The sequence below is a fragment of the Salvelinus fontinalis genome, chromosome 1 (genome assembly GCF_029448725.1).
Source record: "Salvelinus fontinalis isolate EN_2023a chromosome 1, ASM2944872v1, whole genome shotgun sequence".
In the NCBI taxonomy this organism is placed as follows: Eukaryota; Metazoa; Chordata; class Actinopteri; order Salmoniformes; family Salmonidae; genus Salvelinus; species Salvelinus fontinalis.
The window spans coordinates 96,280,229-96,300,420 of NC_074665.1; the positions used below are offsets into that span (position 1 = coordinate 96,280,229).

At 43.3% G+C, this 20,192-nt stretch overlaps 1 protein-coding gene across 1 annotated transcript in view; it reads right to left on the bottom strand.

Moving 5' to 3' along the window:
• The window catches only part of star2 (steroidogenic acute regulatory protein 2), a 118,008-nt gene that overhangs the window by 97,060 nt on the left and 756 nt on the right, over positions 1-20,192 (bottom strand). The gene's annotated exons all lie outside the window — the stretch shown is intronic.

The following is a 20,192-nucleotide window of genomic DNA, read 5'->3' on the forward strand; positions in this document are numbered from 1 at the left end:
TTTACTGATTGTGGTTATGATATCATTTAGGACCTTGAACGTGGCTGAGGTGCACCCATGACCAACTCGGAAACCAGATTGCATAGCGGAGAAGGTACGGTGGGATTCGAAATGGTCGGGGATCTGTTTGTTAACTTGGTTTTCGAAGACCTTAGAAAGGCAGAGTAGGATAGATATAGGTCTGTAACAGTTTGGGTCCAGAGTGTCTCCCCCTTTGAAGAGCGGGGGCGGCCTTCTGACTTCCGGCGCCGACCAAGATGGCCGCCTCGCTTCGCGTTCCTTGGAAAATATGCAGTAATTTGTTTTTTTATGTGTTATTTCTTACATTGGTACCCCAGGTGATCTTAGGTTTCATTACATACAGTCGGGAGGAACTACTGAATATACGATTAACGTCAACTAACCATCGTTCCTACCAAGAATATGACTTTCCCGAAACGGATCCAGTGTTTTGCCTTCCACCCAATACAATGGATCTGATCCCAGCCGGCGACCCTACGCGACGCCGTAAAAGGGGCAAACGTAGCGGTCTCCTGGTCAGGCTTCGGAGACGGGCACATCGCGCTCCACTCCCTAGCATACTACTCGCCAATGTCCAGTCTCTTGACAATAAGGTTGATGAAATCCGAGCACGGGTAACATTCCAGAGAGACATCAGGGATTGCAACGTGCTCTGCTTCACGGAAACATTGCAAAATCAAGAGACGCTAACGGAGTCGGTGCAGCCAGCTGGTTTCTTCAAGCATCGCGCCGACAGAAACAAACATCTTTCTGGTAAGAAGAGGGGCGGGGGGGTATGCCTCATGATTAACGAGACGTGGCGTGATCATCATAACAACACACAGGAACAGGAACAGGAAGCAGACACATCGATGGCCCTGAACGAACTCTATCTGACTCTTTGTAAACTGGAAACCACACACCCTGAGGCTGCATTCATCGTAGCTGGGGATTTTAACAAGGCTAATCTAAAAACAAAACTCCCTAAATTCTATCAGCATATCGATTGTGCTACCAGGGCTGGTAAAACCCTGGATCATTGTTATACTAACTTCCGCGACGCATATAAGGCCCTCCCCCGCCCTCCTTTCGGAAAAGCTGACCACGACTCCATTTTGTTGATTCCAGCCTACAAACAGAAACTAAAACAACAAGCTCCCGCACTCAGGTCTGTTCAACGCTGGTCCGACCAATCTGATTCCACGCTTCAAGACTGCTTCGATCACGCGGATTGGAATATGTTCCGCATTGCGTCCAACAACAACATTGAAGAATATGCTGATTCGGTGAGCGAGTTCATTAGGAAGTGCATTGACGATGTCGTACCCACAGCAACGATTAAAACATTCCCAAACCAGAAACCGTGGATTGACGGCAGCATTCGCGTGAAACTGAAAGCGCGAACCACTGCTTTTAACCAGGGCAAGGTGACCGGAAACATGACCGAATAGACACAGTGTAGCTATTCTCTCTGCAAGGCTATCAAACAGGCTAAGTCCCAGTACAGAGACAAAATAGAATCGCAATTCAACAGTTCAGACACAAGAGGTATGTGGCAGGGTCTACAGTCTATCACGGATTACAAAAAGAAAACCAGCCCCGTCGCGGACCAGGATGTCTTGCTCCCAGACAGGCTAAATAACTTTTTTGCCCGCTTTGAGGACAATACAGTGCCACTGACACGGCCCGCTACCAAAACCTGCGGGCTCTCCTTCACTGCAGCCGAGGTGAGTAAAACATTTAAACGTGTTAACCCTCGCAAGGCTGCAGGCCCAGACGGCATTCCCAGCCGCGTCCTCAGAGCATGCGCAGACCAGCTGGCTGGTGTGTTTACGGACATATTCAATCAAACCTTATCCCAGTCTGCTGTTCCCACATGCTTCAAGAGGGCCACCATTGTTCCTGTTCCCAAGAAAGCTAAGGTAACTGAGCTAAACGACTACCGCCCCGTAGCACTCACTTCCGTCATCATGAAGTGCTTTGAGAGACTAGTCAAGGACCATATCACCTCCACCCTACCGGACACCCTAGACCCACTCCAATTTGCTTACCGACCCAATAGGTCCACAGACGACGCAATCACAACCACACTGCACACTGCCCTAACCCATCTGGACAAGAGGAATACCTATGTGAGAATGCTGTTCATCGACTACAGCTCAGCATTTAACACCATAGTACCCTCCAAACTCGTCATCAAGCTCGAGACCCTGGGTCTCGACCCTGCCCTGTGCAACTGGGTCCTGGACTTCCTGACGGGCCGCCCCCAGGTGGTGAGGGTAGGTAACAACATCTCCACCCCGCTGATCCTCAACACTGGGGCCCCATAAGGGTGCGTTCTGAGCCCTCTCCTGTACTCTCTGTTCACCCACGACTGCGTGGCCATGCACGCCTCCAACTCAATCATCAAGTTTGCGGACGACACTACAGTGGTAGGCTTGATTACCAACAACGACGAGACGGCCTACAGGGAGGAGGTGAGGGCCCTCGGAGTGTGGTGTCAGGAAAATAACCTCACACTCAACGTCAACAAAACAAAGGAGATGATTGTGGACTTCAGGAAACAGCAGAGGGAGCACCCCCCTATCCACATCGACGGGTCAGTAGTGGAGAAGGTGGAAAGTTTTAAGTTCCTCGGTGTACACATCACGGACAAACTAAATTGGTCCACCCACACAGACAGCGTTGTGAAGAAGGCGCAGCAGCGCCTCTTCAACCTCAGGAGGCTGAAGAAATTCGGCTTGTCACCAAAAACACTCACAAACTTCTACAGATGCACAATCGAGAGCATCCTGTCGGGCTGTATCACCGCCTGGTACGGCAACTGCTCCGCCCACAACCGTAAGGCTCTCCAGAGGGTAGTGAGGTCTGCAGAACGCATCACCGGGGGCAAACTACCTGCCCACCAGGACACCTACACCACCCGATGTCACAGGAAGGCCATAAAGATCATCAAGGACAACAACCACCCAAGCCACTGCCTGTTCACCCCGCTATCATCCAGAAGGCGAGGTCAGTACAGGTGCATCAAAGCAGGGACCGAGAGACTGAAAAACAGCTTCTATCTCAAGGCCATCAGACTGTTAAACAGCCACCACTAACATTTAGCGGCCGCTGCCAACATACTGACTCAACTCCAGCCACTTTAAAAATGGGAATTGATGGAAATTTTGTAAAAATGTACCACTAGCCACTTTAAACAATGCCACCTAATATAATGTTTACATACCCTACATTACCCATCTCATATGTATATGTATATACTGTACTCTATATCATCTACTGCATCTTGCCATCTTTATGTAATACATGTACCACTAGCCACTTTAAACTATGCCACTTTATGTTTACATACCCTACAGTACTCATCTCATATGTATATACCGTACTCTATACCATCTACTGCATCTTGCCTATGCCGTTCTGTACCATCACTCATTCATATATCTTTATGTACATATTCTTTATCCCTTTACACTTGCGTGTATAAGGTAGTAGTTGTGGAATTGTTAGGTTAGATTACTTGTTGTTATTACTGCATTGTCGGAACTAGAAGCACAAACATTTCGCTACACTCGCATTAACATCTGCTAACCATGTGTATGTGACTAATAAAATTTGATTTGATTTGAAGAGGGGGATGACCGCGGCAGCTTTCCAATCTTTGGGTATCTCAGACGATACGAAAGAGAATTTGAATAGGCTAGTAATAGGGGTTGCAACAATTTCCGCGGATAATTTTAGAAAGAGGGTCCAGATTGTCTAGCCCAGCTGATTTGTACGGGTCCAGGTTTTGCAGCTCTTTCAGAACATCAGCTATCTGTATTTGGGTGAAGGAGAAATGGGGAAGGCTTGGGCAAGTTGCTGTGGGGGGGTACAGAGCTGTTGACCGGGGTAGGGGTAGCCAGGTGGAAAGCATGGCCAGCCGTAGAAAAATGCTTATTGAAATTCTCAATTATCGTGGATTTATCAGTGGTGACGGTGTTTCCTAGCCTCAGTGCAGTGGGCAGCTGGCAGGATGTGCTCTTATTCTCCATGGACTTAACAGTGTCTCAGAACTTTTTGGAGTTTGTGCTACAGGATGCAAATTTCTGTTTGAAAAAGCTAGCCTTTGCTTTCCTAACTGCCTGTGTATATTGGTTCCTAACTTCCCTGAAAATGTGCATATTGGGCTATTATTCGATACTAATGCAGTACGCCACAGGATGTTTTTGTGCTGGTCAAGGGCAGTCAGGTCTGGAGTGAACCAAGGGCTATATCTGTTCCTGGTTCTAATTTTTTTGAATGGGGCATGCTTATTTAAGATGGTGAGGAAAGTACTTTTATAGAATAACCAGGCACCCTCTACTGACGGAATGAGGTCAATATCCTTCCAGGATACCCGGGCCAGGTCGATTAGAAAGGCCTGCTCGCTGAAACGTTTTAGGCAGCGTTTGACAGTGATGAGGGGTGGTCGTTTGACTGCAGACCCATTACGGACGCAGGCAATGAGGCAGTGATCGCTGAGATTGGTCAGGATGATATCTATCAGGTTGGTTGGTCAGGATGATATCTATGAGGGTGCCCGTGTTTACGGATTTGGGGTTGTACCTGGTAGGTTCATCGATAATTTGTGTGAGATTGAGGGCATCTAGCTTAGATTGTAGGATGGCCGGGGTGTTAAGCATGTCCCAGTTTAGGTCACCTAACAGTACGAGTTCTGAAGATAGATGGGGGGCAATCAATTCACATATGGTGTCCAGGGCACAGCTGGGGGCTGAGGGGGGTCTATACCAAGCGGCAACAGTGAGAGACTTGTTTCTGGAAAGGTGGATTTTTAAAAGTAGAAGCTCGAATTGTTTGGGCACAGACCTGGATAGTATGACAGAACTCTGCAGGCTATCTCTGCAGTAGATTGAAACTCCGCCCGCTTTGGCAGTTCTATCTTATAGGAAATGTTGTAGTTAGGGATGGAAATTTCAGGATTTTTGGTGGCCTTCCTAAGCCAGGATTCAGACACGGCTAGAACATCTGGGTTGGCAGAGTGTGCTAAAGCAGTGAATAAAACAAACTTAGGGAGGAGGTTAATCCATGTTAACATGCATGAAACCAAGGCTTTTACAGTTACAAATCAACAAATGAGAGCGCCTGGGGAATGGGAGTGGAGCTAGGCGGTGCAGGGCCTCGATTAACCTCTACATCACCAGCGGAACAGAGGAGGAGTAGGATAAGGGTACGGCTAAAGGCTATAAGAACTGTTTGTCTAGTGCGTTCGGAACAGAGAGTAAAAGGAGCAGGTTTCTGGGCGCGGAAGAATAGATTCAAGGCATAATACAAGGGTATGGTAGGATGTGAATACAGTGGAGGTTAACCTGGGCATTGAGTTATGATGAGAGAAGTTTTGTCTCTAGAGACACCATTTAAACCAGGTGAGGTCACCGCATGTGTGGGAGGTGGAACAAAAGGGCTAGCTAAGGCATATTGAGCAGGGCTGGAGGCTCTACAGTGAAATAAGAAAATAATCACTAACCAAAACAGCAATGGACAAGGAATATTGACATTAGGGAGAGTTATGCGTAGCCGAGTGATCATAGGGTCCAGTGAGTAGCTAGGCGAGCTGGAGACACGGCGATTCAGACAGCTAGCGGGCCAGGGTTAGCAGGCTAGCAGAAGGGCCTTAGGGGACGTCGCGACGGAAGAGTCTGTTGAAGCCCCCTCGGACGGTTCGTCGGCAGACCAGTCGTGATGTATTGGCAGGGCTCCGTGTAGGCAGTAAAAGGGTCCAGGGCAATTGGCAAAATAGGTATTGTAGCCCAAGAAATTGGCTGATGGACCTCTTCAGCTAGCCGGGAGGTGGGCCTAGCTCAGGGCTAGCTCCAGGCTAACTGGTGCTTGCTTTGGGAGAGAGATGTTAGCCAGGAGTAGCCAGTCGGATAGCAGCTAGCTAGCTGCGATAACAGTAGTAGCTAGCCAGTTAGCCCTATTGACTTATTATGGGCATGTGATATACGGTATGTAGGCAGGTAAACATGCCAAAATGAACACCACATGTATTTATTAACGTATCAAGATAAAATATTGTAGTGAGGCAACATATGAGATGTGAATAGGCAACATTTCATTCTGAAGTCGGACTGTATTTTCTCTCGCTTCAGCTCAATGGCTGCCATTGATTTCAATAAATTTAGCATCGTTCTTTACGTGGTTGAGTCATATTTCTTTGCATACTTTCCGTTGTAGCTTGCATCGATGCATGCTTCAAAATATGTACAAACGGAGTACACATTAGAGAAGTGCCCTCCGTGCTCCGTTTCGCATACTTCAATTTTGACTCATACTCCCATCCTCCCATGCTCCAATTTGCGTGCTCAGAGCATGGTAGTATGCGTTTTGAGAAACACCCTATGTCATGGAAAGAGCAGCTGTTCTTAATGTATTGTATACTCAGTGTGTAAACCAATGGTAAACCAAGCGCTAACATGTAATCAGTAAAGGTAAAGAATTATAACACAATTACATTTTCACTTGATTGAATTAAATTAGCTCCCTGAGATCCCTGTTGTCATCCAACCCAACCTGGTGTTAACGTGGCACCACAGTCTCCTTTAAACACCTGATTTACTTAACAAAAGGTACATCTCATTAGGTGGTCCAGGTATCCTCATGACATCACAAGTAGGGGAGGGGCCTTTCCTCTTTGTTTCTCTATTGTTCCTCAGCAAGGGGGGAGAACTATGACATCACAATGTCACCATCAGACCGACTCCTTGAAGATTGCAGTTGTGTCTAAAGAAAATGCCATATATTTTTACGCTTTAGTGTGTGAACATGACTGTTTTTATACTGGGGACATCGCTTTTCAACAAGAAAAAGTTCAGAAATAGCCGAAGGACGTCTTTAAGTCTTTGTTTTCTCCATGCCTGGCTGAAGGTAGTCAGTATCCTCCCTGTATGTCGCCCTCACCCAACCTCTGCTGCTGCCGGCTGGGTCAGATGCTGTCTTCCATGGCCTGTTGAATCAACCTCATCACCACCAGGTCATCCTATTTCCTATATAGTGCACTACTTTTGGCCATGACCCATATGTCTCCGGTCAAAAGTAGTGCTCTATATAGGGAATAGGGTGCCAGTTAAGGTTACAAGTAATTTGGAATACATCCTTATATTCACAAACTGAAAATGAAAAGAGATCCGCTATGGTTACAAGACAAAGAGCCCTTATTTGGCGCTATATAGATGTCACACCCTGATCTGTTTCACCTGTCTTGTGCTTGTCTCCACCCCCAACCAGGTGTCTCCCATTTTCCACATGATTTATTTACATGATTTATTTATACCTTCTGTTTGTGTGTTGCCAGTTCGTCTTGTATTGTCAGGTCGTTCCAGCTTGTTTCCTGTTTTTCCCTGCTTGTCACGCCCTGACCTTAGAGATCCCTATTATTCTCTATGTTTATTTAGGTCAGGGTGTGACTAGGTTGGGAAAAGTCTATATTTTCTATTTCTTTGTTTTTTTGCAGTGTGTGTTTCCCAATCAGAGGCAGCTGTCTATCGTTGTCTCTGATTGGGGATCATACATAAGTTGTCATTGTCCTTTTGGGTTTTGTGGGATCTTGTTTTCTGTTTCGTGTCTGTACCTGACAGAACTGTGCGCTTTCGTTTTCACTTTGGTTATTTTGTTTGAGTGTTTTTTGAAAAAATAAAAATCATGAACACTTTCCACGCTGCGCTTTGGTCCACTCCTTTCGACGAGAGCCGTTACACTGCTATCTAGTTTCCCTGGACGGCAGGCAGACCCTGAGCCTGCCTGCCATCCAGTACCTGTCGGGCTATGATCTGGTTATGAACCTCTGCCTGTCCTCGGCCCTTTGCATGCTCCCCGTGTTATAATAAATGATCTGAGAACTGAATCCTCCGACTCATGTGTCTGCATCTGGGTTCATATATCCTGAGTCGTGATAACACAACCTTTTATTTTTTAACACTTACTCATTCTCAAGCAGACAAAACACAGACAAGATCATCAAACATTATATTTCAGCAAGAGCTCCTGTCCAAATAAAGCAGAGAAAAATCACAATATAAAACAAGTATTGATGTTTTTTTTTTTTACCCATGTAGAAATGCTGACTTTTTCAACCAGATCTTAGAACTCCCTTTCCCAGGCTTCTGATAACAGAGCTTTAAAGCAAAGAGTAAAAGTGCGTCAGTAATTAAATCCCTCTTAATCCTGTTTATATGTTTCATTTAAACCGATATCATCTATGCATTTCTGTTTATCCGACAACGGACGCTTTAGAATTCAAATGAGCCTTGTGCTTAGATAAGTGTTTGTCAACCGCATGCGCTGACAAGGCAATATGCATTCACCAGTACGGAAATGTTTGCACTCACTTCTGTAAGTCACTCTGAATAAGAGCGTCTGTTAAATGACAACAAAAACAATCATAATAATGGTATAACCGTATACAAAAGAGACTGTGAAGATTACAATTCTATTGGAACCCAGTATTCATTCCTTCATAGTGTGTAAAAAATGTAGAAACAATATGTTCCTGTACATTCTCTGTGCTCTGAAAATATTATACAAGATTATACTCTACTCTATTATCCTCTATTCTACTCTATTATACTCTACTCTACTATACTCTACTCTACTATACTCTACGCTATTGTACTCTACTCTAATCTATTATACTCTACTCTACTCTAATCTAGTATACTCTACTCTATTATACTCTACTCTACGATACTCTATATTATACTCTACTCTATATTATACTCTACTCTGCTCTACTCTATTAAACTCTACTCTAATCTATTAGACTCTATTATACTATATTACACTCTACTATACTCTATTATTCTCTACTCTACTCTATTATAATCTACTCTATTATACCCTACTCTATTATACTCTACTCTATTATACTCTGCTCTATTATACTCTACTCTACTCTATTATACTCTACTCTATTATACTCTGCTCTATTATACTCGACTCTATTATACTCTACTCTATTATACTCTGCTCTACTCTATTATAATCTACTCTATTATACCCTACTCTATTATACTCTACTCTATTATACTCTACTCTATTATACTCTGCTCTATTATACTCTACTCTACTCTATTATACTCTACTCTATTATACTCTGCTCTATTATACTCTACTCTATTATACTCTGCTCTATTATACTCTGCTCTACTCTATTATTCTCTACTCTATTATACTCTACTCTATTATACTCTATTATACTCTACTCTAATATATTATTCTCTACTCTATTATACTCTACTCTACTCTATTATACTCTACTCTATTATACTCTACTCTATTATACTCTACTCTATTATACTCTACTCTATTATACCCTACTCTATTATACTCTACTCTATTATACCCTACTCTATTATACTCTGCTCTATTATACTCTGCTCTATTATACTCTGCTCTACTCTATTATTCTCTACTCTATTATACTCTACTCTAATATAATATACTCTATTATACCCTACTCTATTATACTCTACTCTAATATAATATACTCTATTATACTCTACTCTATTATACTCTACTCTAATATAATATACTCTATTATACTCTACTCTATTATACTCTACTCTAATATAATATACTCTATTATACTCTACTCTAATATAATATACTCTATTATACTCTACTCTATTATACTCTACTCTATTATTCTCTACTCTAATATAATATACTCTATTATACTCTACTCTATTATACTCTACTCTAATATAATATACTCTATTATACCCTACTCTATTATACTCTACTCTATTATACTCTGCTCTACTCTATTATACTCTACTCTATTATACTCTACTCTAATATAATATACTCTATTATACCCTACTCTATTATACTCTACTCTATTATACTCTACTCTATTATACTCTACTCTATTATACCCTACTCTATTATACTCTACTCTATTATACCCTACTCTATTATACTCTACTCTATTATACTCAGCTCTACTCTATTATTCTCTACTCTATTATACTCTACTCTAATATAATATACTATATTATACCCTACTCTATTATACTCTACTCTAATATAATATACTCTATTATACCCTACTCTATTATACTCTACTCTAATATAATATACTCTATTATACTCTACTCTATTATACTCTACTCTAATATAATATACTCTATTATTCTCTACTCTTCTCTGCTCTACTCTATTATACTCTACTCTATTATACTCTACTCTAATATAATATACTCTATTATACTCTACTCTAATATAATATACTCTATTATACTCTACTCTATTATACTCTACTCTATTATACTCTACTCTATTATACTCTACTCTATTATACTCTACTCTATTATTCTCTACTCTAATATAATATACTCTATTATACTCTACTCTATTATACTCTACTCTAATATAATATACTCTATTATACCCTACTCTATTATACTCTACTATATTATACTCTGCTCTACTCTATTATACTCTACTCTATTATACTCTACTCTAATATAATATACTCTATTATACTCTGCTCTACTCTATTATACTCTACTCTATTATACTCTACTCTATTATACTCTACTCTATTATACTCTACTCTAATATATTATACTCTATTATACTCACTCTATTATACTCTACTCTATTATACACTACTCTATTATCCTCTACTCTACTATACTCTACTCTACCCTATTATACTCTACTATACTCTACTGTACTCTACTCTAATCTAGTACACTCTACTCTACTATTCTCTACTCTACTGTACTCTGCTCTACTCTATTATACACTACTCTATTATCCTCTACTCTACTATACTCTACTCTACCCTATTATACTCTACTATACTCTACTGTACTCTACTCTAATCTAGTACACTCTACTCTACTATTCTCTACTCTACTATACTCTACTATACTCTACTCTAATCTAGTACACTCTACTCTATTATACGCTACTCTATTATACTCTAGTATATTATACTCTAATCTATTATACTCTACTCTAATCTATTATACTCTATTATACTCTACTCTACTCTAATCTATTATACTCTACTCTTATCTATTATACTCTACTCTGCTCTACTCTATTATACTCTACTCTATTATACTATACTCTATTATTCTCTACTCTACTCTATTGTACTCTACTCTATTATACTCTATTATACTCTAGTATATTATACTCTAATCTATTATACTCTAATCTATTATACTCTAATCTATTATACGCTACTCCAATAAATTATACTCTATTATACTCTACTCTAATCTATTATACTCTATTATACTCTACTCTACTCTACTCTAATCTATTATACTCTACTCTATTATACTCTACTCTAATCTATTATACTCTATTTTACTCTACTCTACTATACACTACTCTATTATCATCTACTCTACTCTATTATACTCTACTCTACCCTATTATACTCTACTATACTCTACTCTACTCTAATCTAGTATACTCTACTCTATTATACTCTACTTTACTATACTATATTATTCTCTACTCTACTGTACTCTGCTCTACTCTATTATACTCTACTCTAATATATTATACTCTATTATACTCTACTCTAATCTATTATACTCTACTCTAATCTATTATACTCTGCTCTACTCTGCTCTGCTCTCTCTACTCTACTGTAACGTTCGTCTTCCTCCTCGTCTGAGGAGGAGCAAGGATCGGACCAATATGCAGCGTGGTATGTATCCAAATTTTATTTCTTTAAGCGACGTAATGAAGAACACTTAAACAAAATACAAAATAACAAAACGACGTGAACAGACCTGAACTTGAGAACATAAAACATGAAAGCACGAACAGGAAGGAACAAACGAACGAAACAGTACCATGTGGCGAACAAACACAGACACAGCAACAATCACCCACCAACAACCTGTGAAAACAGCCTACCTTAATATGGCTCCCAATCAGAGACAATGACAAACACCTGTCTCTGATTGAGAACCATATTAGGCCAAACGAACAAACCTAAACATAGAAACAAATAACATAGACTGCCCACCCCAACTCACGCCCTGACCATACTAAATAAAGACAAAACAAGGGGAATAAGGTCAGGAACGTGACATCTACTCAATCAAATGTATTTATAAAGCCCTTCTTACATCAGCTGATATCTCAAAGTGCTGTACAGAAACCCAGCCTAAAACCCCAAACAGCAAGCAATGCAGGTGTAGAAGCACGGTGGCTAGGAAAAACTCCCTAGAAATGACGGAACCTAGGAAGAAACCTAGAGAGGAACCAGGCTATGAGGGGTGGCCAGTCCTCTTCAGGCTGTGCCGGGTGGAGATTATAACAGAACATGGCCAAGATGTTCAAATGTTCATAAATGACCAGCATGGTCAAATAATAATAAACACAGTGGTTGTTGAGGGTGCAGCAAGCCAGCACCTCAGGAGTAAATGTCAGTTGGCTTTTCATAGCCGATCATTAAGAGTATCTCTACCGCTCCTGCTGTCTCTAGAGAGTTGAAAACAGCAGGTCTGGGACAAGGTAGCACGTCCGGTGAACAGGTCAGGGTTCCATAGCCACAGGCAGAACAAAAGTACTATAATATAATATATGCCATTTATTATATGCTTTTATCCAAAGCCGCTCACAGTCATGCGTGAATACTGATTTCGAATGGCCGGCCCCCGGGAATAGTTCCCACAATCCGGGCGTTGCAAGCCCCCCCCACTCTACCGACTGAGCCGTACAGGACCACAAAGAACACATACATCAGAGGGAGCCACAGGAAGCCACAGGAAGCCACAGGGAGCCACAGGGAGCCACAGGAAGCCACAGGGAAGAGACATACTCCTACTCACTAGTACCCACCACACCAGATTGAACAGCCTTTTGATGTATGGTGTTACTGCTACAGATGAAAGACTAACCAGTACTGGCCCGGAACAAGTACTTCTCAACAACGTTTTATAACCCAGTTAGTGGTAATGAAAAGCAGGTTTTGACACGCTCCGTGGCTATCAAAAGTTACATTATTGATATCGAAGTCAACAGATATCTATCTGTAAGTCCATTATCGCATAACCCATAACCATAGCCTTTTCAGGTATAACTGTGTAATCACATACAACATGAAAAAGGAAAACAGCCCTCATCTGATACAAGTTGAAATTGAAGCTTTTTCTTTATCTCCTAAGCAACATGTTTTGCCACACACTGAATGTTTCAACAGTGTGTGTGGTAACTGTATAGTTCTCAGATGATTGAACCTCTGTTGAGGCAGGGGGAGTCCCTAATGAGAAGGGCCTTAGCCTTGATACCTCAGCTTGGTATGAAGCTATTCCAATTTCAAACTTCTTCAGATGCTAAGGAACACATGATATGTAAATCAGGAGTCATGTGTTGTTATAGTATACAGAGCGTTGTTGGTGGCAACAGATTAACAATTAGCCAATGGCAAGGTACCTTTTTGTGGAATTTAAAACACAATGACCTACACCAGACAGTAACATTGAATAAACATATCATGATTTTGACAGCTAGAGAACTAACAGTTTAAAAGGCCAGACACTCATTTAGTTCAGGATTTAATCTGATCCCGCTTGTAGACAATTAGTAGGCAATTAGTAGGCAATGCCTACTCCCAATTGGTCAAAATCACACGACGCACACCGATGATGTCATGGTAAACACTGATCTCCAGCAGCTCGCTACCATGACATCATCGGTGTGCATCGTGTGATTTTGACCAATTGGGAATAGGCATTGCCTACTAATTGTCTACTAATTGGTTGGTGATGTCATTGGCCTCATGTTGGGGAACCATGGTCTACATCCTCCCTACAGTCTACAATCGTCCCCACAGTCTACAGCATGTTTCTGCCCCCGACCATCCGCTCAAGGACAAAATCATCCCCACAGTCTACAGCATGTTTCTGCCCCCCGACCATCCGCTCAAGGACAAAATCATCCCCACAGTCTACAGTATGTTTCTGCCCCCGACCATCCGCTCAAGGACAAAATCATCCCCACAGTCTACAGCATGTTTCTGCCCCCCGACCATCCGCTCAAGGACAAAATCATCCCCACAGTCTACAGTATGTTTTTGCCCCCGACCATCCGCTCAAGGACAAAATCATCCCCACAGTCTACAGCATGTTTCTGCCCCCGACCATCCGCTCAAGGACAAAATCATCCCCACAGTCTACAGTATGTTTTTGCCCCCGACCATCCGCTCAAGGACAAAATCATCCCCACAGTCTACAGTATGTTTCTGCCCCCCGACCATCCGCTCAAGGACAAAATCATCCCCACAGTCTACAGTATGTTTCTGCCCCCCGACCATCCGCTCAAGGACAAAATCATCCCCACAGTCTACAGTATGTTTCTGCCCCCCGACCATCCGCTCAAGAACAAAATCATCCCCACAGTCTACAGTATGTTTCTGGCCCCCGACCATCCGCTCAAGAACAAAATCATCCCCACAGTCTACAGTATGTTTCTGCCCCCCGACCATCCGCTCAAGAACAAAATCATCCCCACAGTCTACAGTATGTTTCTGCCCCCGACCATCCGCTCAAGGACAAAATCATCCCCACAGTCTACAGTATGTTTTTGCCCCCGACCATCCGCTCAAGGACAAAATCATCCCCACAGTCTACAGTATGTTTCTGCCCCCCGACCATCCGCTCAAGGACAAAATCATCCCCACAGTCTACAGTATGTTTCTGCCCCCCGACCATCCGCTCAAGGACAAAATCATCCCCACAGTCTACAGTATGTTTCTGCCCCCCGACCATCCGCTCAAGGACAAAATCATCCCCACAGTCTACAGTATGTTTTTGCCCCCGACCATCCGCTCAAGGACAAAATCATCCCCACAGTCTACAGTATGTTTCTGCCCCCCGACAATCCGCTCAAGGACAAAATCATCCCCACAGTCTACAGTATGTTTCTGCCCCCGACCATCCGCTCAAGGACAAAATCATCCCCACAGTCTACAGCATGTTTCTGCCCCCCGACCATCCGCTCAAGGACAAAATCATCCCCACAGTCTACAGTATGTTTCTGCCCCCCGACCATCCGCTCAAGGACAAAATCGTCCAGCGGCTGAATCTAGTTGATGATCACTGGTCTACAGCCTCTCAAGGGTCTTCAGCCTCCTACAGTCTACAGCCTCTCAAGAGTCTTCAGCTTCCCCGCAATCTACAGCCTCCCAACAATATTCAGCTTCCCCACAATCTATAGCCTCCCAACAATCTTCAGCTTCCCCACAATCTATAGCCTCCCAACAATCTTCAGCTTCCCCACAATCTACAGCTTCCCCACAATCTATAGCCTCCCCACGATCTACAGCCTCCCCACAATCTACAGTCTCCCCACAATCTACAGCCTCCCCACCCTCTACAGCCTCCCCACCCTCTACAGCCTCCCCACCCTCTACAGCCTCCCCACCCTCTACAGCCTCCCCACAGTCTACAGCCTCCCCACAATCTACAGCCTCCCCACAGTCTACAGCCTCCCCACAGTCTACAGCCTCCCCACAGTCTACAGCCTCCCCACAGTCTACAGCCTCCCCACAGTCTACAGCCTCCCCACAGTCTACAGCCTCCCCACAGTCTACAGCCTCCCCACAGTCTACAGCCTCCCCACAGTCTACAGCACATATGTCAGAGTCAAGGCCCGCGGGCCACATCCGGCCCGCGAGAAGGTTTTTTACGGCCCCTGGGATGATCTTGATTTATTATTAGAACCGGCCCGCAGACCGCAGCAAGCCGGCAGCCCGCAGATCTTTTACACGCACCAATACTACATTTCCCACAATGCAACGGTGACGCACCGAGCAGTAGGCTGCTTCATTTCAATATTTATTGGCACAGCAGTCGTCAGCATCACAGTAAAATTAACTTTCAGATACCCATCAAAAATGGCAAAACGGAAGGTGGACACTGAGAACCGGGGGTTTCAAACAAGGTGGGAGTCGGAGTATATGTTCACGGAGGTAGCTGGAAAACCTGTGTGTCTTCTGTGTGGAGAAAGTGTGGCGGTACTGAAAGAGTATAATCTGAGACGACATTATGAAACGAAACACGCGGACAAAAACAAGAATATGGACATGGAACAAAGGCTACAAAAGGCAGAGGAATTAAAACGAGGCCTCAAATCTCGACAGGCTCTGTTCAAAAAAGCCAAATCACAAGGCCAGGCTGCTGTCAAGGCCAGTTTTATTTTGGCAGAAGAGATCGCTAAATCAGCCCGGCCATTTACGGAGGGGGATTTCATCAAAAACTGCATGATTAAAGTTTGTGACGAAGTTTGCCCAGAAAAAAGGCAACTCTTTTTAAATGTGAGTCTGAGCAGAAACACCATTGCCGAGAGAGTAGACCAGTTGTCCATCAATCTAAAAGAGCAGCTTGTGAAAAAGGGAAAAGATTTCATTGCATATTCCTTGGCTGTGGATGAGAGCACCGACATTTCTGACATTGCCCAGTTGTCAATTTTCATCCGCGGAGTGGACTCCAGCCTAAGCGTGACAGAGGAGTTTTTGGCTTTACGTCCTATGCATGGCACAACTACGGGGCATGATTTGTATGAAGAGGTGTCAAGATGTGTAAATGAGATGGAGCTGCCTTGGGAAAAACTCGTGGGTTTGACAACCGACGGAGCACCTGCGATGTGTGGACACAGGAGCGGACTGGTGGCGAAGATACGGGAAAAGATGCAAGAGGAAAACGCGACAGGTGAGCTGACAGCTTATCATTGTATCATACACCAGGAAGCGTTGTGCGGTAAAGCCTTGAAAATGGAGCATGTAATGAGCATCATCACGCGCACAGTTAACTTTATCAGAGCCAAAGGTTTGAATCACCGCCAGTTCAAGGCATTTCTGACGGAGTTAGAAACGGAGCATGGTGATTTGCCTTATCACACAGAGGTGCGATGGCTAAGCCAGGGAAAGGTGCTTCAAAGATGTTTCGAGCTTCGTGAGGAGATTTGTCTGTTCTTGGACAGCAAAGGGAAAGACACAACACAACTCCGAGACGAAATGTTTCTGTGTGAAATGGCTTTTCTGTGTGACATTACGAGTCATCTGAATGCAATGAACTTGCAGCTGCAGGGTCGGGATCATGTCATCTCTGATATGTACAGTACAGTGAAGGCATTTAAAACCAAACTGACTCTGTGGGAGACGCAGATGCGGAAAGAAAATTTGAGCCACTTTCCCAGCTGCCAGACCATGAAAGAGAAGCTCTCTACCAGTGCGTTCCCGAGCGCACAGTTGGCTGATAAAATAGGTATGCTTGCCGCTGACTTTCGACGCCGATTTGCTGACTTTGAAGCACAAAAAAGCAGGTTGGAACTGCTCGGTAACCCATTTGCTGTTGACGTGGAAAGCTCACCACCAAACCTCCAAATGGAGTTGATTGACCTCCAATGCAATGATGCACTGAGGGCAAAATATGCGGCAGTGGGTGCTGCGGAGTTCGCCCGTTTCCTCCCCGACACAATGCCCCAGCTGCGCATCCAGGCTGCTCAAACGTTGTCTATGTTTGGCAGCACATACCTGTGTGAACAACTGTTTTCTTTGATGAACCTGAACAAAACATCACACAGAAGTCGACTTACTGCTGAACACCTCCACTCAATTCTGAGGATTTCCTCAGCTCAGAGCCTTACCCCGAACATTGATGAACTTGTGGAAAAGATGGGACACCACCAAGTATCACCCTCAACCTCAAACAAGTGAACATTACTGTGCAATCACATATTTAGAGTTTTTACTCAGTTCAAGTTTAAAAGTTAAAGTTTAATATTTGTTTTCACTGCATGTTACTTCTCCTTAAACAAAGTGTTGTTTTTGATTAATAGATTTTTGCACTTTATTTTATTGTATTTCAATCCAATTATATTTTAAAAATATTTCAGTTGAGTGGATGATAGAAAATTGCTATTATTGTTTTTTTCTTTGAAGTAAATTTAGCCCACTTTTGCTAAAATAGAAAATATAGGCTACTGATGGTGCCTTGAATACCGGTTTCTTTCATTTAATGTTCATGTTATGGGGATTTTTATATAAAGGAAATTTGTCTTTTGTGTCTGTTGAAAATTAAAGATTACTGACAGAGCCATAAGAAAATATTGCTTTATTTATCTGATCATATTGGAATATATTTGTTAGGTTTTCAGTAGGTTCAATTAGGTTCACTAGACTATATGCGTCATTTAAATTTTTTTCAATGAACATTCGAACAGTCCGGCCCTCGGCTTGTAGCTAAATTTTTTATTTGGCCCTCCGTCCATTTGACTTTGACACCCCTGGTCTACAGCCTCCCCACAGTCTACACAATTTACAGCCTCCCCACAGTCTACAGTCTCCCTACATTCTACAGCCTCCCCACAATTTCAGCTTCCCCACAGTCTACAGCCTCTCACTTAGGGTCCAATGTTTCCCATGTTGCTAGGAGACTCATCTCTCAACACAGCCTCTCACTTAGGGTCCAATGTTTCCCATGTTGCTAGGAGACTCAGCTCTCAACACAGCCTCTCACTTAGGGTCCAATGTTTCCCATGTTGCTAGGATACTCAGCTCTCAACACAGCCTCTAACTTAGGGTCCAATGTTTCCCATGTTGCTAGGAGACTCAGCTCTCAACACAGCCTCTCACTTAGGGTCCAATGTTTCCCATGTTGCTAGGAGACTTAGCTCTCAACACAGCCTCTCACTTAGGGTCCAATGTTTCCCATGTTGCTAGGAGACTTAGCTCTCAACACAGCCTCTCACTTAGGGTCCAATGTTTCCCATGTTGCTAGGAGACTCAGCTCTCAACACAGCCTCTCACTTAGGGTCCAATGTTTCCCATGTTGCTAGGAGACTCAGCCCTCAACACAGCCTCTCACTTAGGGTCCAATGTTTCCCATGTTGCTAGGAGACTCATCTCTCACCAGCCTCTCACTTAGGGTCCAATGTTTCCCATGTTGCTAGGAGACTCATCTCTCAACACAGCCTCTCACTTAGGGTCCAATGTTCCCCATGTTGCTAGGAGACTCAGCTCTCAACACAGCCTCTCACTTAGGGTCCAATGTTTCCCATGTTGCTAGGAGACTCAGCTCTCAACACAGCCTCTCACTTAGGGTCCAATGTTTCCCATGTTGCTAGGAGACTCATTACTCAAAACACAGCCTCTCACTTGGGGTCCAATGTTTCCCATGTTGCTAGGAGACTTAGCTCTCAACACAGCCTCTCACATAGCGTCCAATTTTTCCCATGTTGCTAGGAGACTCATCTCTTAACACAGCCTCTCACTTAGGGTCCAATGTTTCCCATGTTGCTAGGAGACTCATCTCTCAACACACCCTCTCACTTAGGGTCCAATGTTTCCCATGTTGCTAGGAGACTTAGCTCTCAACACAGCCTCTCACATAGGGTCCAATGTTTCCCATGTTGCTAGGAGACTCATCTCTCAACACAGCCTCTCACTTAGGGTCCAATGTTTCCCATGTTGCTAGGAGACTCAACTCTCAATACAGCCTCTCACTTAGGGTCCAATGTTTCCCATGTTGCTAGGAGACTCAGCTCTCAACACACTCTCACTTAGGGTCCAATGTTTCCCATGTTGCTAGGAGACTCATCTCTCAACACAGCCTCTCACTTAGGGTCCAATGTTTCCCATGTTGCTAGGAGACTCATTACTCAACACAGCCTCTCACTTAGGGTCCAATGTTTCCCATGTTGCTAGGAGACTCATCTCTCAACACAGCCTCTCGCTTAGGGTCCAATGTTTCCCATGTTGCTCGGAGACTCAATACAATATAGAAAATCATCCTTAATAAACAATGGGTAACTTGCACCCAATACATAAATTCATATATATGTTGAGTCCAAGTATAATGTTCATACAGGCTGTACTTGAAAAGTACTATATATACACAAAACATTTGACTGAAAGACGGGACCCTTGTCAGAATCCACAGTTCTGAGAGAGGACTGTATAATAGAATCACAGACATCTGTTTTCAAAGGAAGTGTGTTGTTGTCGAACAGCACATATCTGAAGAGCACTGTGCACAAAAACAAATGACTACGTAACTAACTCGAGTAGACGCAATGATAGACACGTTGATTGACTCCTCCTCTGTATGAGTTCAGCAAATTGAACACACGGATCAAAACCAGACATGACCTTTTCATGAGACCTCAATCTTGTA